The sequence below is a fragment of the Delphinapterus leucas genome, chromosome 1 (assembly GCF_059928025.1).
Source record: "Delphinapterus leucas isolate spDelLeu-1000000601 "Yukka" chromosome 1, BTC_Dleu_Yukka2, whole genome shotgun sequence".
Classification (NCBI taxonomy): domain Eukaryota; kingdom Metazoa; phylum Chordata; class Mammalia; order Artiodactyla; family Monodontidae; genus Delphinapterus; species Delphinapterus leucas.
This window is the reverse complement of record NC_143129.1, coordinates 30,847,083-30,874,837: the sequence shown is the minus strand read 5'-3', so window position 1 is coordinate 30,874,837 and position 27,755 is coordinate 30,847,083. Positions and strand designations below refer to the sequence as shown.

Here is a 27,755-nt window from a genome sequence, read left to right as displayed (position 1 = left end):
GGAAAATAAGTGCAGAGTGGAAGGTATTACTATTATATATAGAGTAACAAAAGAATGCTTTTCTCATAAGATGACCTGCATGAGGTGAAAGCCTGAGTCATAAGAATATCTGAGAGAAGAGTGGACCACAAAAATGGAATAACAAATACAAAAACCCACAGCAGGTAAACACTTAGCCTGCCTGAATGAGGGAGGGAGGAAGGAGGAGGAAATGAAGTCAAAGAGTCAGAAAGTTTGAGATCATGTAGATTTTACAGGTCACTGAGAAGGTTTTACACTGAAATCACCTCAGAACCAAGGCAAACCAGAAGACAATGGAACAGCTATAAAGTACTGAAAGGCAAAAGAGAAAGAAAGCCAAGCCAGAATTCTATACCAAGTAAAAACATCGTTTCAAATGAAGGCAAAATAAAAATTTCAGACAAACACAACGATAATTTGGTACCAGCAGACCTGAAACTTAAAAAATTTTAAGGGAGCTGAAGAAAAAGAACATCAGATGGAAATTCATACAAACACAAAGATATATTAGAAATGTTATATATGTGGCTAAAGAATAACAAACTTTGTTTCACATTTTAAAATTTTACTTGAAAGATCACTTATTGCTTAAAGCAAAAATGACAATATACTGTGGGGTTCATAATACATACAAGTAAAATTTATGATAAAATGGGAGGGGGAAATGGAAGCATACTATTGTAAGGTCCTTACATTATATGTGAAGGGTGTAATATTATTTAATAGATGACTATGATAAGTTAGAGATAAATATTTTAAATCCCACAGCAACAAAAAGTAAAGTATAGCTAATAAACTGAAAGAAGAGATAAAATGGAATATTTAAAAATACTCAATTCAAAGGAAGGCAGAAAAAGAAAGGAAAGGAACAACAACAACAATAGAAAATAAGTATACTTAATAAAACTTGGCAATAAAAATGACTACCAAGCAACATATTTAAGCTAGTCTGGCTTAGTGTATCTATTGGGAATAAAGGTGAAAACCAACATCTTGACTAATGGATATAAACGTCTACCGGTGGGTTTCAGAGACGATATACTGTAATATGCTCATTTTACATATTCCCTTTCAATCTGTCACATTGTGCATGGTTTTCAAAATCAAGAGATGTTTTTAATTAGCCAACTAGTTTACTGATAAACATTCTCATTCAAATAAGCTTTTGGAAATACTAAGCATCATCAAATCAAATTAGCAGTTGAGGGTGCTTCCCTGGTGGCGCAGTGGTTAAGAATCCGCCTGCCAATTCAGGGGACCCAGGTTCGATCCCTGGTCCAGAAGACCCCACATACTGTGGAGCAACTAAGCCCATGCGCCACAACTACTGAGCCTGCGCTCTAGAGCCCGTGAACCACAACTACTCAGCCCACGTGCCACAACTACTGAAGCCCATGTGCCTAGAGCCCGCATACCTAGAGCCCGTGCTCTGCAACAAGAGAAGCCACTGCAATGAGAAGCCCCCACACCACAAGGAATAGTAGCCCCCGCTCGCCCCAACTAGAGAAAGCCTGCGTGCAGCAATGAAGACCCAATACAGCCATAAATAAATATACTAACAAACAGCTAGCAGTTGAGGATTTATAAGAAGAAAAATAAGTAAAATACTGAATTAAAATAGTTATCTGCAAAATCCTGAATCTTTGATTCATAGAACCACTATGGATCTCATGCACTATATAGTTCCTTGATCAACATTCAAAAATCACATGAACATATCTTTTTGCAAAATTATGCTTTCTTTATTTCATACTGTGATAATAAGGATCAAGGAACAAATATATTACAACTCATATTGGCAGAGGCAAATCGAACCAAAAAAGTTGCTTTTTAAAAATAAACAATTGTCTTGTCGACGTTAATTTATCCTATTTCATTAAATTTCATTGGCAAAAAACCACAGGCACAATGTAAAACTGGTCACAGCAAGAACAGCTCTTTCCAAGAGCCAGGCCACACTCTCAGCAGGCCTGGACAGAGCACAGGGGAAGAGAGGCCCTGTGGTGGAGAAGCCCACCAACTCTTTGCAACAGAAAACATGCACAACTGCTCCCTGACTCATTTATGGACCCACTCAGAGAAGACTACAGCTCTCCAGGTACTGGAGATATGACACTACATAGACAACAAAGCCCACAGAGTACCTCCACCTCCTCAGTTCGGCTTGAAACTGTAATATCTCCTACATCTATCTCAAGAGCACAGAGCTGAAATGCCACTGCGACATCAGCTGCTGTCTACTCAGCACTCAGCACTCCCTACATTCGTACAGCTTTCTACTGCTGCCACAGCTACTCTCTGCCTGAGAGTGTTCGAGGAAGATTGTCGAGGGCAGGCCAGAGTATCAGGGAGAAGCCAGCCACCAAAGCTGGGCAGGAGGTGGTGAATAAATACTCCAGCTTCTTTGCCCTCAGGTGAGAGAACTCTGAGATGAGTTCTATGCAGCTTCACAGAAGCCCCCAGTAGGGTTAAGATCCAGCTGCTAACAGTGGGAGCCCATTCATATAAACACACCCTAACACTGGCTTCATTCCATTTCATCTCATTCCCCACTCCCACTCCCCCACAGGTGCTTCCTTGGATCATCTCTCAAATTAACTCCCTGCACTCAAATCCTTGATTACAGCTGTACAGTGCTGTCATCCTGTCCTACAACAAGGCATGACTTTAGTTTTGTTCAGTTCTACCTTTAAGCTTTTCAGGAGTGTTTTAAAGTTTGCTTCATATCAGTTTTGCACATTTTAAAAGTTTCATTCCTGAGTATTTTATCTTTTCTGTTGCTATTATAAATGGGGTCTTCTCTTGCATTATATCTTCTAACTAGCTATTGTTTATGTATATGAAGGCTTTTGGTTTTTTGTATGTTAATTTATATCCTACTATCCTATTGAAGTATTTTACTTTATGAATTAGATTTTTAAAAACACTTATTAAGAAATAATTTACATAGAAGTCACTCCTTTTAAATATATGATTCAATACATCTTAGTATACTTATAGAGTTGTACAGCCAAAACCACGATCTAATTTTAGAAAGTTCCATCACCTCAAAAAGAAACCTTGTGCCCATAGAAAGTCACTCCCCATCCCCACCTCCCAGACCTAGGCAACCACTAACCTACTTTCTGTCTCTATAGATTTGCCTACTGTGAACAATTCACACAAATGGAATCATACAGTATGTGGTCTTTTGTGTCTGGTTTCTTTCACTTAACATAATGCTCTTTAGGTCCATTGAGTCAGTTTTACCATTGATTCACTAGGAATTTCCAAATAAAATACCATATAAGGGCTAAGATGCCTCTAATTGTTTTCTCTTGTCAACTACATTGAGTTTGTTTCTGACCTTAGTGGGAATACTGCTAGTGTTTCCTGTTAAAGTAAAATGCTGATTATTTAACAGTTTAACTCTGACAGGACAAGCATATTCCTATATAGGTCACTGTCCACACGTGTGTTAACTAGAAGCCACTGTTTCTTCGCCTACAATAGGATAATATGTGTGCCCTATCTACGTCTCAGAAATCCTAAAAAGAAGATAGATATGAAATGCTTTGTAAACAACTAAACTTTCCATACATCTAAAAACCTGTGTTAGATTAGCCATTAAAAATAATTTACAGGGCTTCCCTGGTGGCGCAGTGGTTAAGAATCCGTCTGACAACGCAGGGGACATGGGTTCGAGCCCTGGTCTGGGAAGATCCCACATGCTGCAGAGCAACTAAGCCCGTGCGCCCCAATTACTGAGCCTGCGTTTTAGAGCCCGCGAGACACAACTACTGAAGCCCGTGCGCCTAGAGCCCATGCTCGGCAACAAGAGAAGCCACCAAAATGAGAAGCCCGTGCACCACAACGAAGAGTAGCCCCCGCTCTCCGCAACTAGAGAAAAACCCGCGCGCAGCAACAAAGACCCAATGCAGCCAAAAATAAATTAAATAAAATAAATAAATTTATTTAAAAAATAAAATAAATTTAGAAATTACTGAACTCCTTTGAAAGCATATGTTTTTAGCAACTGACCAAGGAGACAGGGAGAAAGAGGTTAGTAGAAAAGAAACAAGGAAACCAGATCCTTCAGCCTTGCAACTGTGTATAAGAAGGAGGGAAGGGCTTCCCTGGTGGTGCAATGGTTGAGAGTCCGCCTGCCGATGCAGGGGACACGGCTTCGTGTGTCGGTCCGGGAAGATCCCACATGCCGCGGACCGGCTGGGCCCGTGAGCCATGGCCGCTGAGCCTGCGCGTCCAGAGCCTGTGCTCCGCAACGGGAGAGGCCACAACAGTGAGAGGCCCGCGTACCGCAAACAAGAAGGAGGGAAGCTAATGTCACATTGAGATACTTCGGGTTTTCTGTCTTCCTCACAATGGTACAGTCTCTTTTCCTTGTATTCTTCTGTAAACCAAAGAACAAAGTAATAGATAACTTGTAATCATGATAGGTATTTTCCCCAAAACACACCTTCAGGTCAAATTTTTCTAAAACGAATTTTTTTTAATAAATTTATTTATTTATTTTTGGCTGTGTTGGGTCTTCATTGCTGCTCACAGGCTTTCTCTAGTTGTGGAGAGCGGGGTCTACTCTTCATTGTGGTGCGTGGGCTTCTCATTGCAGTGGCTTCTCTTGTTGCAGAGCATGGGCTCTAGGCACACGGGCTTCAGTAGTTGCAGCATGCAGGCTCAGTAGTTGTGGCTCACAGGCTCTAGAGCACAGGCTCAGTAGTTGTGGCACACAGGCTCAGTAGCTGTGGCACACAGGCTTAGTTGTTCCATGGCATGTGGGATCTTCCTGGACCAGGGCTCGAACCCGTGTCCCCTGCACTGGCAGGCGGATTCTCAACCACTGCACCACCAGGGAAGCCCTAAAACGAATTTTTTTAATGCCATAGGGAAGGTTGCTTTTTAAAGGAATGTTTTCAAAAGTAAGTCAATCGTGTTGTACAGCTAAAAGTAATACGTTATATGTCAATTATATCTCAATAACACTTGGGGGAAAAAGTCAGTCAATATCCATGTCATTAGACAGTGTGACATATGAGATGTAAGTGAATGTTTACCAAGGGTTACATTTAGTACCTTTGATGAGTTGGACATTATTACAACCAAATGTAGTTTTAAAAGGGGGAAAAAAAAAGTAAAGGAGTCTGCATTTTCAAGAAGTTAGATTTTAGAGATGTATCTGAAAGGTTAAAAGATTCTTAAATCTTTAACTTATTATATGGGGATTCCAAGAACAAACATGGAGATGGGTATATCAATATGACACAGGAAGTAATTGAAAATATTTGCTTTTCTATTCAAGGGAACTTTCAAATAAATTTTAAAATTTTTATAAGTAGGTGCTAAAGGCTGATATCATTATTAATGCTTATTTGTTAAAGTGAGGGGGAGGGAGAGCCAGTTCAGTTAGCTCTCTTAAAAACACTAGGACTGATTTTTTTTAGTCCTAGACAAAAGCAGCCTGTAAAATCATAATTCTCACATTTTTTAAGAATACCTTTAACCTATTATATAAAGTATGTAGTGGTCAGGAAGTCAAACTACTTATTAAATATTTACCTTTAAGCTAAATTCAAATTACTCTCAGAATTCTGAACTTCACCCGTATACAGTAGGGTGTTTTTCAGTGGAAAACAACCAAAAGCATCAATCAAACTGCATGAACAAAAATAGCCCAGAGAGAGGGTAAGTTTCAGAGTTGATTAGCAATAATAACACTAATAGTAACAAAGCAAACACAATGTGCCAGGTACCCCCTCTCCATTTTCCATGTATCATTAATCCTCTCCACAACTTTCTGAGGGTTATTATCCCCATTTTACAGATGAGGAAGTTGAGGTGGAGTGAGATTGTGTTACTTTGCTTGCCCAGAGGGACACAGCTAGTAAGCGGCGGAGCTGGCCTTCAAGCCCACGCATTATAGTCCAGAGCTACACTCCTAACCGCTAATGCTCTGCTGCTCTTCACACTTTCTCGGGCCGCAGCTCCTTTCTCTTCAATTCTCTTGGCTCTGCCCTTTTCCACAGATAGCCTGAAGCTGAGACTGGCTCCCCTGAGAGGTATTATGGCTGCCAGGAGCTCCTATCGCTACAGACTACCTTGTTCTCAGGCAAAAGGAGAGTCAGCAAGTATTTCTTCTCACCAAACAAAAGCTCGGAGTCTTACTTTAATTGGACACATCTAGTTGTTGCTCCCACCACAGAACCAACTACTGGAGATAAGGGGTGAGGTTGCCCTGAGTTATCTATACCAGTAGGAACCCACCATGGGCAGGAGGGTGAGGGGAGTCCCCCCTACCCAACCTGAACAACTACTGTGTAATGTGTCTGGGTTGGAAAGAAGGTTGAATAGAAACTACAATGTTCACTGCAATCAATAACACCCTTGGGTGACACAATCCCATGAATGGAAATCACTATGAAACCACACACTATAATTTACTAAAATTCATCAAACCTAAGGGGCTATGGATTGTGTGACATGCCATTATTAAATATACTACTAAACCTGGTATAACATTGCCAATTGTTATTGGAAGAGGCTGTAAAATTCATGAAGTGTAAAATCCATCCTAATTTCAGAGATAGTAAAATGTGGGGGAAAATGTTCATCTTAAGAGTCAAATAATATGATAAATGAAAACGGCCAGGGTTCAAAAAATCTACAGCTGCTTCCCCACATATATCTAACATGAGTCTAGTCTGACTCCACACGCAGGCTGAGAAATGGAACAGGAATCAATCCTGCTGTGGCCAGAACTTATCGTGAATGGTAACTAAGAGCTGTCAAAAGTTAACACTCCTCAACCCCTCTATCAGACACCCCAACAGGCCAGGACATGCCCACCATATGCCAGGCCCAGTGTGTGGGTCCTGTGAGGGAACACGTCTTAACTCCAGCCTGAAGGATATGATAGACTGGTAGGCGAGATAAGGCAAGTACTAAATAATTATACAGAATAATTAGCAGAATGAGGTTATGCCATTAAATGGGTTTCAATAAAATATAGGAGTTCACAAAAAAGAACAGAGAGTAACTGATCAAGGAAAGTTTCAGGATCAAGCCGGCATCAGAACTGTCTGAGCATCTGTAAGAGACGAGGATCTGCTTAAGAGAGGGAGGCATGAAGCAAGAGAAAATAACAAGGATATGGGCAGGTTCAGGACATACTGGTAGAAAAGCAAGTATTTTATTTCCCTAAAGCAGAGGCACAATGGAAAATGAAGGTAGAAATATAGCTTGAAGCCAGAGCATGGTAGGCAAGAAGAGGCACTGAATGTTTTTAAGGAGAGAGACGACATGACCAGAAAGGTGCGGGGGGAGATCCCCTAAAGAGTTGTTTGGAGACACTAGATTTAAAGGGCTTATGGGACATCTTGGTGATTTTTCTCACTTACTGGAAGTGCCCGGAAGCCAGCTAGATATGAGTCAGGAATGCAGAAGAAAGATCTGGACTGGGAATTTTTATTTAGGAGTCATCAGGACCAGATGACAGTCCTAGGAAACAACACATTTCCCCAAGAGGATGTGACACATAAGCAAAAACAAAAAGCAAAAAAGGAACCCAGAGAAATAATCTGAGGAACATCACCATTAGCGGGATGAGCAGAAGAACTCACAAAGAATAAGAAGCAGCAATCATATAAGGGGAAAGAAAATCAAGAGAAAGGAAACCAGTACGTAAGAAAGAGAGACATCAATACTGACAAATTTCACAGCAAGATGGAATAAGAAACACGTCCCCAGGGATTTAGGCCCTTGATGACCTGGCTGAAAGCAGTTTAAGTGGAGTGGCAGGAATGGGGGTGGAGTACACACTGGGATGTCAGAAAAGACTGCCCTTGAGCTGAGCTGAAATCACCCAGATGAACAGGGAAAGTCATCAGGTGGAAGAAAAGGAAAAGAGCATCTGCTAAGGATGAGCTGGATCCAATTCCAAGATGTTTATCCTAAACAAAAAAAAGCTGTAAAGCACACATAAAGAGATTTTCAAATTTAGCAACAATAATAACTTGTTATTTTGAGCAAAATAATCTTTTAATTGCAACCATAATTTTTTGAGAAAAAGAAACCAATCAAAAATCTGGCAAGGGAGGAACCAAGATGGCAGAGTAGAAGGACGTGCTCTCACTCCCTCTTGCAAGAACACCAGAATCACAACTAGCTGCTGGACAATCATGGACAGGAAGACACTGGAACTCACCAAAAAAGATACCCCACATCCAAAGACAAAGGAGAAGCCACAGTGAGATGCTAGGAGGGGCGCAATCACAGTAAAACCAAATCCCATAACTGGTTGAGTGGGTGACTCACAGACTGCCAAACACTTATACCTTATAACACAGAAGTCCACCCACTGGCGTGAAGGTTCTGAGCCCCAAGTCAGGCTTCCCAAAATGGGGGTCTGGCAACGGGAGGAGGAATTCCTAGAGAATCAGCCTTTGAAGCCTAGTAGGAATTGATTGCAGAACTTGGACAGAACTGGGGGAAACAGAGACTCCACTCTTGGAGGGCACACACAAAGTAGTGTGTGCATCGGGACCCAGGGGAAGGAGCAGTGACCCCACAGGAGACTGAACCAGACCTACTTGCTAGTGTTGGAGGGTCTTCTGTGGCTCTGTTTCACCGTGGGGACAAGGACACTGGCAGCAGAAGTTCTGGGAAGTACTCCTTTGCGTGAGCCCTCCCAGAGTCTGTCATTAGCCCCAACAAAGAGCTCAGGTAGGCTCCAGTGTTGGGCTGCCTCAGGCCAAAAAACCAACAGGGAGGGAACCCAGCCCCACTCATCAACAGTCAAGTGGATTAAAGTTTTACTGAGCTCTGCACACCAGAGCAACAGTCAGCTCTACACACCATCAGTCCCTCCCATCAAGCCTCTCAGATAGCCTGATCCACCAGAGGGCAGACAGCAGAAGCAAGAAGAACTACAATCCTACAGCCTGTGGAACAAAAACCACATTCACAGAAAGATAGACAAGATGAAAGGGCAGAGGGCTATGTACCAGATGAAGGAAGAAGATAAAACCCTAGAAAAACAACTAAATTAAGTGGAGACCTTCATTTACCTCCCAGAAAAGGAATTCAGAATAATGATAGTGAAGATGATCCAGAACCTCGGAAAAAGAATGGAGGCGAAGATCGAGACGATGCAAGAAATGTTTAACAAAGACTCAGAAGAAGTAAAAAACAAACAAATAAACATGAACAATACAACAACTGAAGTGAAAACTACACTAGAAGGAATCAATAGCAGAATAACTGAGGCAGAAGAACAGATAACTGGCCTGGAAGACAGAATGGTGGAATTCTCTGCTGCAGAACAGAATAGAGAAAAAAGAATGAAAAGAAATGAAGACAGCCTAAGAGACCTCTGGGACAACATTAAACACAACAACATTTGCATTATAGGGGTCCCAGAAGGAGAAGAGAGAGAGAAAGGACGAGAGAAAATATCTGAAGAGCTTAGAGTTGAAAACTTCCCTAACATGGGAAAGGAAATAGCCACCCAAGTCCAGGAAGGGCAGCAAGTCCCATACAGGATAAAACCAAGGAGAAACACGCCAAGACACATAGTAATCAAACTGGCAAAAATTAAAGACAAAGAAAAATTATTGAAAGCAGCAAGGGAAAAATGACAAATAACATACAAGGGAACTCCCATAAGGTTAACAGCTGATTTCTCAGCAGAAACTCTACAAGCCAGAAGGGAGTGGCATGATATACTTAAAGTGATGAAAGGGAAGAACCTACAACTAAGATTACTCTATCCGGAAAGGATCTCATTCAGATTCAGTGGAGAAATCAAAAGCGTCACAGACAAGCAAAAGCTAAAAGAATTCATCACCAGCAAACCAGCTCTACAACAAATGCTAAAGGAACTTCTCTAAGTGGGAAACACAAGAGAAGAAAAGGACCTACAAAAACAAACCCAAAACAATTAAGAAAATGGTCATAGGAACATACATATCGATAATTACCTTAAACATGAATGGATTAAATCCTCCAACCAAAAGACACAGGCTTGCTGAATAGATACAAAAACAAAACCCATATATATGCTATCTACAAGAGACCCACTTCAGACCTAGGGACACATACAGCCTGAAAGTGAGGGGATGGAAAAAGATATTCCATGCAAATGGAAATCAGAACAAAGCTGGAGTAGCTATACTAATATCAGATAAAACAGACTTTAAAATAAAGAATGTTACAAGAGACAAGGAAGGATACTACATAATGATCAAGGGATCAATCCAAGAAGAAGATATAACAATTATAAATATATATGCACCCAACATAGGAGCACCTCAATACATAAGGCAACTGCTAACAGGCATAAAAGAGGAAATCGACAGTAACACAATAATATTGGGTGACTTTAACACCTCACTTACACCAAGAGACAGGTCATCCAAAATGAAAATAAATAAGGAAACAGAAGCTTTAAATGACACAACAGACCAGATAGATTTAATTGATATTTATAGGACATTCCAACTAAAAACAGCAGATTACACTTTCTTCTCAAGTGCACATGGAACATTCTCCAGCATAGATCACATCTTGGGTCACAAATCTAGCCTCAGTAAATTTAAGAAAATTGAAATCATATCAAGCATCTTTTCTGACTACAACGCTATGAGATTAGAAATCAATTACAGGGGAAAAAAACAGAAAAAACACAAACACATGGAGGCTAAACAATACATTACTAAATAACCAAGAGATCACTGAATAAATCAAAGAGGAAATCAAAATATATCTAGAGATAAATGACAATGAAAACACGATGATCCAAAACCTATATGATGCAGCAAAAGCAGTTCTAAGAGGGAAGTTTATAGCTATATAAGCCTACCTAAAGAAACAAGAAAAATCTCAAATAAACAATCGAAACTTACACCTAAAGGAACTAGAGAAAGAAGAACAAACAAAACCCAAAGTTTCCAGAAGGAAAGAAATCATAAAGGTCAGAGCAGAAATAAATGAAATAGAAACAAAGAAAACAATAGCAAAGTTCAATAAAACTAAAAGCTGGTTCTTTGAGAAAATAAACAAAATTGATAAACCATTAGCCAGACTCATCAAGAAAAAGAGAGAGAGGACTCAAATCAATAAAATTAGAAATGAAAAAGGAGAAGTTACAACAGACACCACAGAAATACAAAGCATCTTAAGAGACTACTACAAGCAACTCTACGCCAAAAAAATGGACAACCTGGAAGAAATGGACAAATTAATAGAAAGGTAGAACCTTCCAAGACTGAACCAGGAAGAAATAGAAAATATGAACAGACCACTCACAAGTAATGAAATTGAAACTGTGATTAAAAATCTTCCAACAAACTAAAATCCAGGACCAGATGGCTTCACAGGTGAATTCTATCAAACATTTAGAGAAGAGCTAACACCCACCCTTCTCTAACTCTTCCAAAAAATTGCAGAGAAAGGAACACTCCCAAACTCATTCTATGAGGCCACCATCACGCTGGTACTGAAACCAGACAAAGATACTACAAAAAAAGAAAATTACAGACCAATATCACTGATGAATATAGATGCAAAAATCCTCAATAAAATACTAGCAAACAGAATCCAACAACACATTAAAAGGATCATACACCATGTTCAAGAGGGATTTATCCCCGGGATGCAAGGATTCTTCAATATACGCAAATCAATCAATGGGATACACCATATTAAGAATATGAAGAAGAAAAACCATATGATCATCTCAATAGATGCAGAAAAAGCTTTTCACAAAATTCAACACCCATTTATGATAAAAACTCTACAGAAAGTGGGCACAGAGGGAAACTACCTCAACATAATAAAGGCCATATACTACAAACCCACAGCAAACATCATTCTCAATGGTGAAAAACTGAAAGCATTTCCTCTAAGATCAGGAACAAGACAAGGATGTCCACTCTCACCACTATTATTCAACATAGTTTTGGAAGTCCCAGCCACGGCAATCAGAGAAGAAAAAGAAATAAAAGGAATATAAATTGGAAAAGAAGAAGTAAAACTGTCACTGTTTGCAGATGACATGGTACTATACATAGAGAATCCTAAAGATGCTACCAGAAAACTACTAGAGCTAATCAGTGAATTTGGAAAAGTAGCAGGATACAAAATTAATGCACAGAACTCTCTGGCATTCCTATACACTAATGATGAAAAATCTGAAAGTGAAATTAAGAAAACACTCCCATTTACCACTGCAACAAAAAGAATAAAATATCTAGGAATAAACCTACCTAAGGAGACAAAAGACCTGTATGCAGAAAATTAAAAGACACTGATGAAAGAAATTAAAGATGATACAAATAGTTGGAGAGATTTACCAGGTTCTTGGATTGGAAGAATCAATATTGTGAAAATGACTATACTACCCAAAGCAATCTGCAGATTCAATGCAATCCCTATCAAATTACCAATGGCATTTTTTACAGAACTAGAACAAATCATCTTAAAATTTGTATGGAGACACAAAAGACCCCGAACAGCCAAAGCAGTCTTGAGGGAAAAAAACGGAGCTGGAGGAATCAGACTCCCTGACTTCAGACTATACTACAAAGCTACAGTAATCAAGACAATATGGTCCTGGCACAAAAACAGAAACATAGATCAATGGAACAAGATAGAAACCCCAGAGGTAAACCCAGGCACCTATGGTCAATTAATCTATGACAAAGGAGCCAAAGATATACAATGGAGAAAAAACGGTCTCTTCAATAAGTGGTGCTGGGAAAACTGGACAGCTACATGTAAAAGAATGAAATTAGAACACTCCCTAACACCATACACAAAAATAAACTCCAAATGGATTCGAGACCTAAATGTAAGAACGGACACTACGAAACTCTTAGAGAAAAACATAGGAAGAACACTCTTTGACATAAATTACAGCAAGATCTTTTTTGATCCACCTCCTAGAGTAATGGAAATAAAAACAAAAATAAACAAATGGGACCTAATGAAACGTCAAAGCTTTTGCACAGCAAAGGAAACCATAAATAAGACGGAAAGACAACCCTCAGACTGGGAGAGAAAATATTTGCAAACAAATCAACAGACAAAGGATTAATCTCCAAAATATATAAACAGCTCATGCAACTCAATGTTAAAGAAACAAACAACCCAATCCAAAAATGGGCAGAAGACCTAAATAGACATTTCTCCAAAGAAGACATACAGATGACCAAGAAGCACATGAAAAGCTGCTCAACATCACTAATTATTAGAGAAATGCAGATGAAAACTACCATGAAGCATCACCTCACACCAGTTAGAATGGGCATCATCAGAAAATCTACAAACAACAAATGCTGCAGAGGGTGTGGAGAAAAGGGAACCCTCTTGCACTGTTGGTGGGAATGTAAATTGATACAGCCACTATGGAGAACACTATGGAGGTTCCTTAAAAAACTAAAAATAGAACTACCATATGACCCAGCAATCCCACTACTGGGCATATACCCAGAGAAGACCATAATTCAAAAAGACACATGCATCCCAATGTTCACTGCAGCACTATTTACAATAGCCGGTCATGGAATGCCCATCGACAGATGAATGGATAAAGAAGTTGTGGTATATATATATACAATGGAATATTACTTAGCCATAAAAAGGAACGAAATTGAGTCATTTGTTGAGATATGGATGGATCTAGAGACTGTCAAACAGTGTGAAGTAAGTCCGAAAGAGAAATACAAATATCGTATATTAACTCATGTATGCGGAACCTAGAAAAATGGTACAGATGAACCGGTTTGCAGGGCAGAAGTTGAGACACAGATGTGAGAACAAACGTATGGACAACAAGGGGGGAAAACCGCGGTGGGGTGGGGATGGTGGTGTTGCGAATTGGGCGATTGGGATTGACATGTGTACACTGATGTGTATAAAATTGATGACTAAAAAGAAACTGCAGTATAAAAAAACAAACAAAAAAAACAACTAATACTAAATTTTCTTTGGGTTATTTGTGTGGAAATATGTTAATATAAATGTTTCAGGCATTGCATGAAATTTCTAAAAATCTTATATGTTCTGGTATAATGTTATAAGTCATAATTCTAGTTATTACTTTAAAATGTATATCTCAGAAATAACTAAAAAATAAAATAAAATATCTGGCAAATACACTGCTCAGCAAAATTTGATGAAAAGGTATGTAAATGAGGAGGCCACACTTTTTGTATGACCAATTTCTAAAAGGAGCAAATTTATGTATATCTGATGTATAAAGTACTTTCCAATTCTGCCACAATCTGTTCAAGCTCAATCTAGGCAACGAAACTTCAATCTTAATCTTCATTTTTACTCAATTCTTCTTTTCTTAAGAAGGAGCCATTTAAAAAACTCAATTTTACCTTTACCTTTTTGAAATTTAGAAAAATCAGTCAGTTCCTAAAACACCATATTTCTGGCTACAGTGCAGGAGAAGAAAACATAGATAGCACAATATATATGTAGGTTTTTGACCTCACTGTGTGACTACAGATACAACACAAGAGTAGTAATGAAAAAGTTATGTCAAACTCAGACTGGACTCTAAGTGTGAAAGTACTATATCCACTAGCATTTGCTCCAAGAAAACTATCAGAGCCATTTATTATCAACTGCATGTACATAGCAGAACTATCAGTTATGTGACGCCCTATAAAAAGACACAATTATTAATTACATCCATTCATTCAATTACTCTGGAGAGTGATTACATATTTAACTTGGGTATCTTTAAAAACTAAGTTGCTTTAATGAAAGTATTTCAGATAGCTATGCCACCATACATCAATTAGAAAGTTAATCATTCTCCTTGTTCTCACAAAGAGATTTTAAAGGAGGTGGGGAGGTGGTAGTATTCAGTGCTTTTTAAAAAGTTAATTAGAGGGCACCCAGTAAGAGAGAGATCATCCAGGAAATAAAGTTTATCAAAAACTCAAAATCTGTAATCTGCATAGAGCCAAGAAATAGCAAGAGATTCTCTTTAATGCATTTACTCATGTTCACATCAGGAGAAAACTTTCACTTCACTGGGTCAGGTTTAGTTTTCAATATGCTGTGAGACTTCACTATGTAATAAGTGACTACTCTAGCATTTTTCTTAGAACACTTCTAAGAGACAAAAGGTCAACAAAGTCATAATCTATGACTAACAAAGCTCAAAATTAGCTCAAATACATTATAAATTAAACTATAAATAAGAAAGTTTTCATATAATAAAATCTAAGATATTACCAATCAGCAAGTAAATCATGTGGTACATCTGCAGCACACATTTCCCTCATCCTAGATTCATTAATAATAAAGCAACTTACTTCTATAGATGAGTACTCCATCTTAAAATGTAAACTCATTATGATTTTTTGTAGGCAAATGTGTCATCACTAGCATTTAGTGTTAGAGGTAACTTTCAAAACATATACACAACCTTATCTTCCACAGATGTATCGGCCTTCCTGCACATTACTTTATACATATTTTATGCCATTCCTCCACTACCTTCCATAATCCCGTTAGTAGTCCCACACACTTCTCTCCGGACAATTCAGACCACACAATAAAATGGTATTGTGCCCCAGCTATATTTCACAATCTCATTCAACTAAATAAGATCAAACGAAATAAGGCGTATGAAAGTGGATTTTGCACAGTCTACGACATAGAAGACGTTTAATAAACACATGTAATCTGAATTCAGCACAATCCCTCTGACACCAAATCATTAAGAAATAGAAGGCTCACAATTAACAACAAATAGACTAACATCACAGCAACAATATAAGGGCAAATGGAACACATCAAGAATGGAAAGTGGGGGCTTCCCTGGTGGCGCAGTGGTTGAGAGTCCGCCTGTCGATGCAGGGGACGCGGGTTCGTGCCCCGGTCTGGGAGGATCCCACATGCCGCGGAGCGGCTGGGTCCATGAGCCATGGCCGCTGAGCCTGTGCGTCCGGAGCCTGTGCTCCGCAAGGGGAGAGGCCACAACAGTGAGAGGCCCGTGTACCGCCAAAAAAAACAATGGAAAGTGGAAAGAAGTAAAAGAATTTGACGTAACTGCAGATGACACACAGGAATAATGTAAAAGATTCCCAGATCTATCATCCTTCAGCTATATTCCGTGCTCATTCCACTGAAGGGAAAAGAGAAGAGCACCCATTTGCTTGGTCTTGGCTACTTAATTGACAGCAGACTATTTCCTAAATCATATTCCTACTCTGAAGGCAGCCTTCTATTTTACAATGATCCTGCTGTATGCCTTCACGGTCATCATTACAAAACATTCCACAGTCCTTTTTTTTTTTTTTTTTTTTTTTTTGCGGTACGCTGGCCTCTCACTGCTGTGGCCTCTCCCGTTGTGGAGCACAGGCTCCGGATGCGCAGGCTCAGCGGCCATGGCTCACGGGCCCAGCCGTTCCGCGGCATGTGGGATCCTCTGGGACCGGGGCACGAACCCGTGTCCCCTGCATCGGCAGGCGGACTCTCAACCACTGTGCCACCAGGGAAGCCCACAGTCCTTTTTTTTTTTTGACAACTTTTCACTGTTTGAGTTATCATAATCACCCCCCCAATCATTTACTGATATGATAAGAAATAAATCAAGTATCAAGATAAATTGATACTTCATTTTTGCCCCAAAACATGATTCTTTATCTGGGGTCAACAAATAAGCTCTGGTGAGATCTGCTTATCGGAAATTACTGCAAAACATGTATGTATACTCTTTTTTTTTTTTTGCCCCGCCACGCAGCTCGTGGGATCTCAGTTCCCCGAGCAGGGACAGACCCTGAGCCACAGCAGTGAAAGCTCAGAATCCTAACCACTAGGCCACTAGGGAATTCCGTATACATACCTTTTTCTACAAAGAGGTTTCTTAAGTTATTTTCTTATTGCATGAATAACACCACAAAATAAACAAAACAAAGCAGCAGACTTTTAAGTGAAGGCATTTTATTTATACTCCAAAGTTTCTTTGGTAAGAGTAGTCTGTTAAGCAAAAGGCATTCTAAGAAACTGTAGTACTAGACAATGTAAAACCAGGACAAGACCTACCACTCTTCTCTGAGTTAGGAAAGCCATTAGTGGGTTGAAGAAAAGTAACAGTGTTGAGGTGTTCAGATTGTAAACAGGAGAAGAATTCCAAACACAAGGCATGAAGAGACTGGAGAAATAAAACCACATTGAATAGGATGTCCCACATGACAGTGAAATTTCCTCTACTACAGTGTTTCCTACATGCTCCAAATAACTGCAAGTTATCAAGGGGACAGACCTCCCTTAAAAGTCTTTGTACCATGGGTACCAGCACAGCACCTGTCACACAGCTGCTACTCAACATTTCATGAGTCAACAATGCAAATAAGAGTTGGAAGTAAATGCCAAGTTGTAAAAAATTTTTAGGCCTGAAGCTTTTAGTAATAGTTACATGTTCAAATTTCCTGCACACCAACTTAAGAAATAAAACGTACAGAACCTAAAATATTTGAGAGGGAAACTTACTTATGAAACCTTGTTTTAATAAAACTATATAAAAATAGTAGAGGATTGCAAAAGAACCTAATCTTCCTAAAGTGAACGGAAATTTACAAATTTAAGTCTCTTAATTGGGGATGGGAGCTTTCTTTTTAGAATATCTCAGTCATCAGGCAGCAGTTAAATAAAAGCCTACATTTTTTCCCTTTAACTTTTTATCTTAAAATAATCTTAAACTTACAGAAAAGGTGAATAGTACAAAGAATTCCCAAATACTCTTCACCCAACTTCCCCTAATATTAACATCTTACTTAATCACACCATAACTATCAAAACTAAGAAACAAAAATTGATGCAATACTATCAAGTAAACTACAAGCTTTACTCAGACTTTACCCAAATACATATTTCCACTAACATCCTTGTTCTGTCCAGGATTCTACAATGCATTTAGAATGTATCCTCTGTCTTTAGTCTCCTCCAATCTGTGACAACCCCTAAATCTTTCCTTCTCTTCGACATCTGATAGCTTTGAGGAGTAATGATCAAGTATTTAGGGTCCATCTGATGTTTTCTCACAATTAAATTGAGGCTATGCATTTTGGCAAGAACACCACAAAGGTGAGGGGCGCTTCTCTTTGCCAGGTTTATCAACAGTAAAGTTACTCTCTTTCCCTTCTAATTAATATCTTGGAAGAGACACACTAAGACTCTCCAAACATCCTGTTTCTTATCAAACTCTGATCCACTAATTTTAGCATCCATCACTGGATCCTGCCTGTGACAATTACTACTGTGGTGTTCTAACGATGATTTTCTACTTCCCTTATCCCTTCTACATTTAGAATTCAAATTCTTCCATATGCTACCTCCCCACTTATTTATTCATTTATTTTATTTTTTGTCTCAGTATGGGTTCATAAATATTATTTTATTCTGTGAGTTATAATCCAAAACTATTGTGACATTTTGTGGTTCAAATTGTTCCAGCTTTGGCCATTGAGAGCTCTTTCAGGTTGGCTCCTGTATCTCTCAACATGCCCGCACGCTTCTTTTAAGAACTTCCTTAGTTCTGGTACCACAAGATGCTCCAGGCTCATCTTGTATTTTCTCTAACCCACTCCTGGGATCAACCACTTCTTGAAGGAACCCTAGTTTCTTTAATTGGATAACAGTATTTAGAAAACAAGATATGGGAACCACGTGTACTCACTGCCACTGGGCTGTCTCTGTTCTAGACCCTTCCAGTGGACAGTGATAAGAAATAATTGTTGACCTTTGAACAACATGGGGGTTAATTCTCGTAGAGCTATGGTCAGCCCTCTGTAACCTCAGATCCTCTGCATCCTCAGATTCAACAACCTCGGACCATGTAGTACTGTAGCATTTACTATTGTTTTTTTTAAATGTATTTATTTGTTTGTTTGTTTTATTTTTGGCTGAGTTGGGTCTTCGTTGCTGTGCGTGGGCTTTCTCTAGTTGCGGTGAGCAGGGGTTACTCTTCGTTGCGGTGCGCAGGTTTCTCATTACGGTGGCTTCTCTTGTTGCGGAGCACGGGCTCTAGGCATGCAGGCTTCACTAGTTGTGGCACGTGGGCTCAGCAGTTGTGGCTGGTGGGCTCTAGACCACAGGCTCAGCAGTTGTGGTGCACGGGCTTAGCTGCTCTGCGGTATGTGGGATCTTCCTGGGCCAGGGCTCGAACTCGCGTCCCTTGCATTGGCAGGCAGATTCTTAACCACTGAGCCACCAGGGAAGCCCTGTTTACTATTGAAAAATACCTGCATGTAAGTAGACCCATGCAGTTCAAACCCATGTTGTTCATGGGTCAACCATCTATGTATGTATAATATCCCCCCACACACACACATACATCTATATTTATTTCTATATCTATTTACATATATAGCTAAAATATTCAGAATGAATTCTTAATGACATTTCTGATTATACTCCAACACCACAGGGTTCATTCTAATCTGTCACTTTCCTTATTTGTAATTTCTCTGACAGTCAGAAAACTGAATCTCCTTACCTACTGTACCTATTTTTTCAACCCTAGTAAACATACATAGTTTCAGAATTGCTAATCCATACTTCTGTGAGAAACAAATATGCTAACAAGAGTACAGTGCTTGTGTGCGGCTCTTTTTTGTCTTTAGCCTTCCAATATCCAGTCAAAAGACTATTTTCCAACATTAATTAGGATAGTTCTTTTCCTTTCCTCTCTCTTTGGTGAAGTTGTGTTATTCATTTGTTAGGTTCATTAGTAATAGTTTGTATTCCATTTTGGCTTCCCCTCACATCCTGGTTGTTTTTAATTTACATAGAGTAAAATATACTCTTTGAGGTATACGGTTCCGTTTTGGTAAATGGATAGAGTCATGTATCCAACACCACAGTCAGAATACAGAATACCCCAAAATTCCCTCATATTGCCCCTTGGAATCAACCCCTTCCCCATCTCCAACCCTGACAACTCCTGATCTGTTTTCCCTTCCTATAGTTTTATCTTTTCCAGTTTAATTTTTTAGTGGTTTACAGTGTTATCGATTGCGCTTACGTTTGATCTGTTGATACCACTCCATAGCTCTTAGAGGCTCTGTTCTGTGTTTTTTCTCCTCTTTTTTCTCTTTTTTGATTTTCTTCTCTTTTTCAGTAATTTCTATTGGCCTGTTCACAAGTTCACTGATTCTTCCCTTGGCTGTCAGAACTACTGATAAGCCCACCAAAGGATTTCTTCATTTCTGCCTTTTCTCACTTCTAGTGCTTCTAGTTAATTCTTTCTTGCAGTTTCTATCCTTCTGCTAAAACTACTCATCTAATTTATCATATTGCTTAATCTTTTTCATTAGAGCTTTCAATACAGTAATTATAGTTATTTTCAGTCAGATAGTCCCAAAATCATATCTAAATCTGATTTTGTTGATTGCTCTGTCTCTTGGCAGTTTGTTGGGTTTTTTTGTTGCCTTTTTGTACACCACCTAATTTTTTTGTTGAAAGTTGAACTTATGAAGGAGATTAGGAACCAAGACAGTAGTTTTTATGCATAAAAAGCGGCATACCCTTTTCTTTTGCTATGCCTTTCGGGTGGGGGGTTAAGTTAATCAAGTCAGAAATCAGGCTAGGTTTGAGATGTATTACGGATATGGTTACCCTCAGGGCACCACAGTCTTCAAATTCCTCTCCCGGTAACTTGTGTTTAAAGTGTTTGGAGTGGGGACTCGTTCTCAATGTCTGCCGTACTCTCAGCTTTAGGTCTTCCCTCTGTGCTGCGCCTCAGAGAAGTCTGCATGGTCTGGCCACTCTCCCAGCAGTATTCCACTGTTACTTGTTACTTGATGCTTACCACTCTGGTGACAGGAGACAGGAATAGGGATTTCCTGTTGTTCTAATTATGCATAAATCTTAGACAGTCACTGTGTCCCTGGGTCTCAGGAATGTGGCCTTCTCAGTGCCCCTGCCCCTTACCCAACTGTGGTTCTCAACCCATCATGCCACCCAACGGTAGCTTTGATTCTATTTCCTACCCTCAAGTGCAATGGGTTTTTACCAGTACCCTAAAGGCAACAGTGATTTTTCTGCCCTTCCCCTGTTTTTATTCAGTAGAGGAGAAACGAAAGGTATGGAAGAAGGGTACTGGTGTAATTTCTTGCTTCATCTACAGCAGCTGCTCTTCTCCACAATCCCTGCACCACCAGAGGATGCTTTTTCAGGAATTTCACCTGTCTTTTGGGGGAACACCTGGTAGAGTTCACAGAGAAAAAAAGGCTGCAAGTGGATATAAACTACCTGTATGTGCAGCCTGCAGAGTCTCCACATTCAGCACCCATCAATTTCTTTATTCTAGCTAAATTCTTACCAGTGCCCTGCAGTGACTGCCCCAGGTGAGCAAGTGCTCACATCTCTCTCTGTAGGCACCTGTTTCTCCTTAGACCTCAAGCCAGTTGGCGGCCCTGTAACCTAAGCTCTCTGATGTATTCCAAAAAAATCATAAGCTTGCAGCTGTCTGGCCTGTTTTGGGGTGGGGGTGGGGGGGTGGGTCATGTTTTAAGGGTGGAAGAAATGCTCTTTCTGCACAATTTTGTTTTTATTAATGCATGAACTTACTTGCTAAAAGACTATGAAACCAAATTTAAAGCGCATTGAAAAGTCAACTTAAAAGCAACATTCCAAATTCCAAATTAAAATACTCTAATATAATATTTAGTCTTAAAACCTAATTAGAGAGTTTTGGCTGTTCACTGATGTGATTTTTTCCAGCTGTTTGTTGATATATCAAGAAAACTCTATTTCCCTAACAATAAAATAAATTCAAAACTAAATTACAATAATGCATTTAGACATAAACTACACTAAGGATTCAGCCTAATAAAAAACACGTAACAGCTGATAATGATTTCTTAAAAGCATTTACTTTACATTTGACAGAATGCTTTGAGAACACCAATCATGTACTCATAGTCCCTATAATTTTGTTTTACAAAATATTTCCTCAAATCTCTTGGGAGATTACTACAGGGTTAAAAGCTGCCTTAAGATCAAAGATCAAATAGAGGAAAAAACCCTGTAATTCTCCATAGCAGCTCATTGATCTTTCCCATCTGCTATTCAAAAAGAAGGTGTACGTTAAGTTTGAAAAAAGAAAACCTTTTTAACTAGAAATGACAGTAAACTGATTCTGGCAAACGTTCAGAGGGAATTTTTTCTTTATGAGATCCAACTCCCTTTTGCCAAAATATAAACGATGTCAACAATAGGAAAATAAAGTCTAGTCAGTAAAGTACTGTCCCTTATTTATATCTTTCTTCCTGCAAATATATCACATGATTAGATTTCTATTATAAAACCACACATAGTAAATGAATTTTCAACCAAGAAGAGGACTTTATAAGCACAAGCTTATGGGTGAATGATGAGAGACAGCTGGAGCAAGACACTGAAAAATGTAGTTAACTCAGGCCCAGAGAAATTACTTTCCTGGTATAGGCCAACAATTCGTGAGCTTCCCTACACTTTCCTTTATGTTAAAACCTAGAAGCTCTGTCCTATATCTTCATCTTGGAAACAAACAAGAAATTACCAGAAGACAAACGACACGGCACATTTTTTAGAACAAAAGAAGCACTTTTTGTCTCACAGGCTGTATCTACAATTATAGCCTTTGGTACCCACCAAAGTATTCTAGAAGGGCGTCTGGTTCTTTCCTAATGTGCCTTTACCTTCTCTGTCCTCTCACAATCGTTGAATTGTGCATTTAAAGTGGGTGAACCTCATGGTATTTAAATGATACTTTAATAAAGTTGTTTAAGAAAAAAGAAAAGAGAAATATTACTGGATCCATGTTACTGAACCAATGAGTGAATCTACAAACGATCCCCATTTTACCTCCTATATACAGAGGTGTAAATAAAAGACACCTCAAAAAAAGACAGAGGGAGGAAAAAAATAGTCTTTTCAACAAATAATACTGGGACAACTGCATAGCTACATGTAAAACAATGAACCCTTACACCTCAACCCATGTATGAAAATTAACTCAAAATAGATCAAAGAACTAAATGGAAGAGCTACAACTCTTATAAGGAAATGCAGATATAAATCTTAGTGACCAATGCATTAGACAACACTTTCTTAAATATGACACTAAATGCACAAATAACAAAAGGAAAAATAGGTAAGTTGGACTTCATCAAAATTAAAACCTTCTGTGCATCAAAGGACACTATCAAGAAAATGAAAAGACAACTCACAAAATAGGAGAAAATACATGAAAAATCACATATCTGATAAAGGTCTTCTATGCAGAATAATGAACTCTTACAATTCAACGATAAAGAGACAAACAACCCAATTTAAAAATGGGCAAAGGATTTGAACATTTCTCCAAAGAAGATATAAAATGACCGATAAGCATACGAAAAAATGCTCACATCATTTATCATTAGGGAAATGCAAATCAAACCACAATGAGATACCACTTTATACCAACTAGGATGGCCATAATAACTTTTTTTAATGGAAGTAACAAGTGTTTTTGATGATGTGAACAAATTGAGACCCTCATACGTTGCTGGTGTAAAAAGGTGCAGCCACTGTGGAAAAGTTTGGCAGCTCCTCAAAAAGACAGAGTTACTATATGACCCAGCAATTCCACTCCTAGGTATATACTCAAGAGAAATAAAAAGATATGGCCACACAAAACTTGTTCACAAATGTTCACAGCAACATTATTCATAATAGAAAGTGGAAATAAAACCCCAAATGTCCATCAACTGATGAATGTATAAACAAAATGTGGTGGTATATGCAGACAATGAAATATTATTCAGCCATAAAAAGGAATGAAATCACAATATATACAAATATCAAATCATTATGTTGTACACCTAAAACAAATTTAATGTTATATATCAATTATACCTCAATTTTTAAAAAGGAATTAATGAACCTTGAAAGAAGTCAGTCACAAAAGACCACATATTGTGTGATTCCACTTAAATGAGTTGCCCAGAATAGGCAAATTCATAAAGTCAGAAAATAGACTAGACCAGGGGGTAGGGAAGAGGAAAATTGGGAGCTGTAGAGTTTCTTTTTGGAGTGATAGAAATTTTCTAGAATTAGATAGTGGTGATGTTTGCACAATGCTAAATATGCTAAAAACCCAATTGTACACTTTTTAAATGGTTAAAGTGGTGAATTTTATGTTGTGTGAATTTTATCTGAATTTTAAAAAAATAATAAATGGAGGAAGGGGTGATGGTAGCCAGACTGAAGACTCTCTGAGCAGAAATGCCTTCACCATGGCTCTTTCCTGGGACCAAAATGAACACCCAGTCCCAGGAGAGTGGGCACACTGTAAACCACGGTCAAAGCTTTAAGTAGACTGAGTTAATTAAAAATAGGAAGTGATAGCCACAGGATCTAACAGGTGGTAGGAGTTCACGTTTACTAATAGAGGGAGACCTGAATTTGGATAACCAATAGTATCCATGAAGGGGAGCACCTATACCATCAGTCCCACATGTAGAGGGAGGAAGGCAGAGTTCCTCAGTTAGCAACTGCTGAACTATCCTGTAAGAGATTAGAACAGAATTTTCACATAGCCAGCTGCAACCCATTAGTGGGTTGTAAAATCAATTTAGTAGGGCACTTTTTTTTTTTTTTGGTACGCGGGCCTCTCACTGCTGTGGCCTCTCCCGTTGCGGAGCACAGGCTCCGGACGCGCAGGCTCAGCGGCCATGGCTCACGGGCCCAGCCGCTCCGCGGCATGTGGGATCTTCCCGGACCGGGGCACGAACCCGCGCCCCCTGCATTGGCAGGCGGACTCTCAACCACTGCGCCACCAGGGAAGCCCTAGTAGGGCACTTTTTAATTGACCTAAACAAGGGCCTAAAGATGAATGGAATAAAATATATCCCAGATCACAGGTAGTAAGGTGTTATTTACTAGTTTCAGTTATAAATATGTATGTTTGTACTAACTCAAGATATAAAATAAATTTTTGTGAATTCTAATTCCAAAAAATATCTGAAAAAAACTAGTCTTACAATAGCTAGTGAAAGTCTTTGTTGCAGACCATTAACAATACATAGGTCTAAAACAATCAATATTTATAAACGTGCTTTGGTTTTCACCATCATCAGAGCCCCAAACTTTGCTTTACAACTGGAAAAAATACTAATAGTTTTATTGTCCCTTTTGGGAAGAGTTTAATCACTCCAACTTGTTATATTCATTTGTTAAATATTTATTGTAATACTAAATCTGAAGATAATTCTGTAAGTTTTTCTTCTTCAGTGTACATGAAACAGATGTTTTGGTGATCTAGAGAACTGGTAATCTCCAGGTTTCTCAAACAGAAGTCTACTAGTCAACAGAGGTAGTAAATACTCAAGAAAGTTTCTCTCAAATATTCACAAATAGTGCTTTTTGTTGCTTCTTATAGTTGTGTCTAATAAAAGATAATTCAAAAACGTAAAAGGCTGTATTTTGTAATTATTCTATTATGTGCACTTCAACTAAAATTTTTACTTTTTAAAAGCGTTTGTTTCACAAATTGAAGGTAGTATTCACTACCGAGGATTGGAGATGCAACCTCAATTCGGGCCTCTCACTGCTGTGGCCCCTCCCGTCGCGGAGCACAGGCTCCGGACACGCAGGCCCAGTGGCCGTGGCCCACGGGCCCAGGCGCTCCGCGGCACGTGGGATCCTCCCGGACCGGGGCACGAACCCACGTCCCCTGCATCGGCAGGCGGACTCCCAACAACTGCGCCACCAGGGAAGCCCCAGAGTTCAATTTTTATTTCATAAATTGAAGATGAATGTTCTTGTGATATGGTGTCTCACATTCAGTTAATATTTGGAAGTGAAAATATATTAGTTAGTAAATAAACAAGCTCTGCAATTCTTACAACACCAAAGGAAGAAGGCATATGGGGTGCTGGTGACACTATGGTGTTCAGTTTGTAAAAATTCATCAATCTGTATGCTGTGTGTGTATGCGTGCGTGCGTACATATATATAATTTATATATAATTTACATAAACATTGCTTTTATATATTGTGTATATATTAAACATATGTATTATATATGTATAAAAATAGTTCAATAAAAATTTTTTAAGAATTGATGGGTATATAAACAAATCCTTTCTGTGGGTGTTTAAATTTTTTGAAGAGTATATTGTTGCTGTTGTTTTGTTTTTTGGATGGGTTTATTTTCTAATTCTAAATTTTTATCTTCAGATATAAAGAAAACGCTTCTGGCTCCACAGTTCTATTCAGCCAATCATCTCCACAAATGACACATGGCAGTTTTGACATACTTCATGTAGGTCAAACAATAAAGCAGAATCACGTTTTAGACCCTCTAGATGGGCACTGCCCAATAGAACTTTCTGCAATGGTGGAAATGCTCTGTATCTACAGGAGCCACTAGCCATTACACTTTAAATGTAGGTATGTGGTTAAGGTACTAAATTTTTTCATTTAAATCAATTTAAATTTAAATAACCACAAGTGGCTAGCAGCTATTATACTAGACTCTGGGGCTCTAGATAACACCCAACACTTTCTGCTTTGCAGACATCAAGCTGAGCTTCACTTTCATTAGCCATAGAACATACTGAAGTACTAGACTCCCTCTACTACAGGCACAAGAAGTAAGACTCTCTAGACATTTCTCCCTCACATATGAAAAGCATCCTTCTCTTTCATTAGTATCAAAAGACTACAATGAATAAGTCTATAAATCTAAGACTAATATAATTAAGATGACCTAAGAAACCACTAAAAAAAACCCAGCTCCCACTAATTATAAGCAGAAGGCTATGGTAGGCACATAGAAAACAAAGGACCTCTTTCACACAGGGAATTAATTGATAGTTAGGGCTTAAATATGTTAAGTAAGGTTATAAATCACTAAGTCTAATAAGACCTTTGAGCTGTAAAATTTTCAGAATGGTAAAATTTTCCCAGGGAATGAGAGTTAAGAAACATTAGTCCAAATCAGTATTTACCAAAGTATGTTTTGAGGAATAATAGCCTAAAATAAGAAGCTAAATCTGCTGCCAAAAGACTGATCATGGTTAAGCTGGGAAATGCTGGACTGAACTAAGAAAAAATAGCTTTTGGGGGACTTCCCTGGTGGCGCAGTGGTTGGGAGTCTGCCTGCCAATGCACAAGACACTGGTTTGATCCCTGGTCTGGGAAGATCCCACATGCCACAGAGCAACTAAGCCCGTGCGCCACTACTACTGAGCCTGCGCCCTAGAGCCCGCGAGCCACAGCTACTGAAGCCCACGTGCCACAACTACTGAAGCCCTCATGCCTAGAGCCCATGCTCTGCAACAAGAGAAGCCACTGCAATGAGAAGCCCATGCTCCTCAACGAAGAGCAGCCCCCGCTCACCACAACTAGAGAAAGCCTGCGCGTAGCAACGAAGACCCAATGCAGCCAAAAAAAAAAAGCTTTGAGGAAGTCATTTTTACATACCCTTTAATAAGATAATGTCTCCAAGAGGTAGATTATTGAAGATTTATGAACTTATCTGATCAATAATCATGGAAAATAAAGCTCTAGTCAGTATTTCTCAAATTTGCCTGGTTTTAAGAATCACCTGGGGTCAAATACATAGATTTCCAGGCCTGGAGATTCTGATTCAACAGGTCTGGAGCAAGCAATCTTACTCCAGGTAAATCTTGTGGTCCAGAAAGTTTGTGTATCCAAGAAAAGTCTGAAACAACATATACACA

General features: G+C 39.0%; 1 protein-coding gene across 1 annotated transcript in view; it reads right to left on the bottom strand.

Moving 5' to 3' along the window:
• The window catches only part of SMYD3 (SET and MYND domain containing 3), a 714,413-nt gene that overhangs the window by 597,130 nt on the left and 89,528 nt on the right, over positions 1–27,755 (bottom strand). The gene's annotated exons all lie outside the window — the stretch shown is intronic.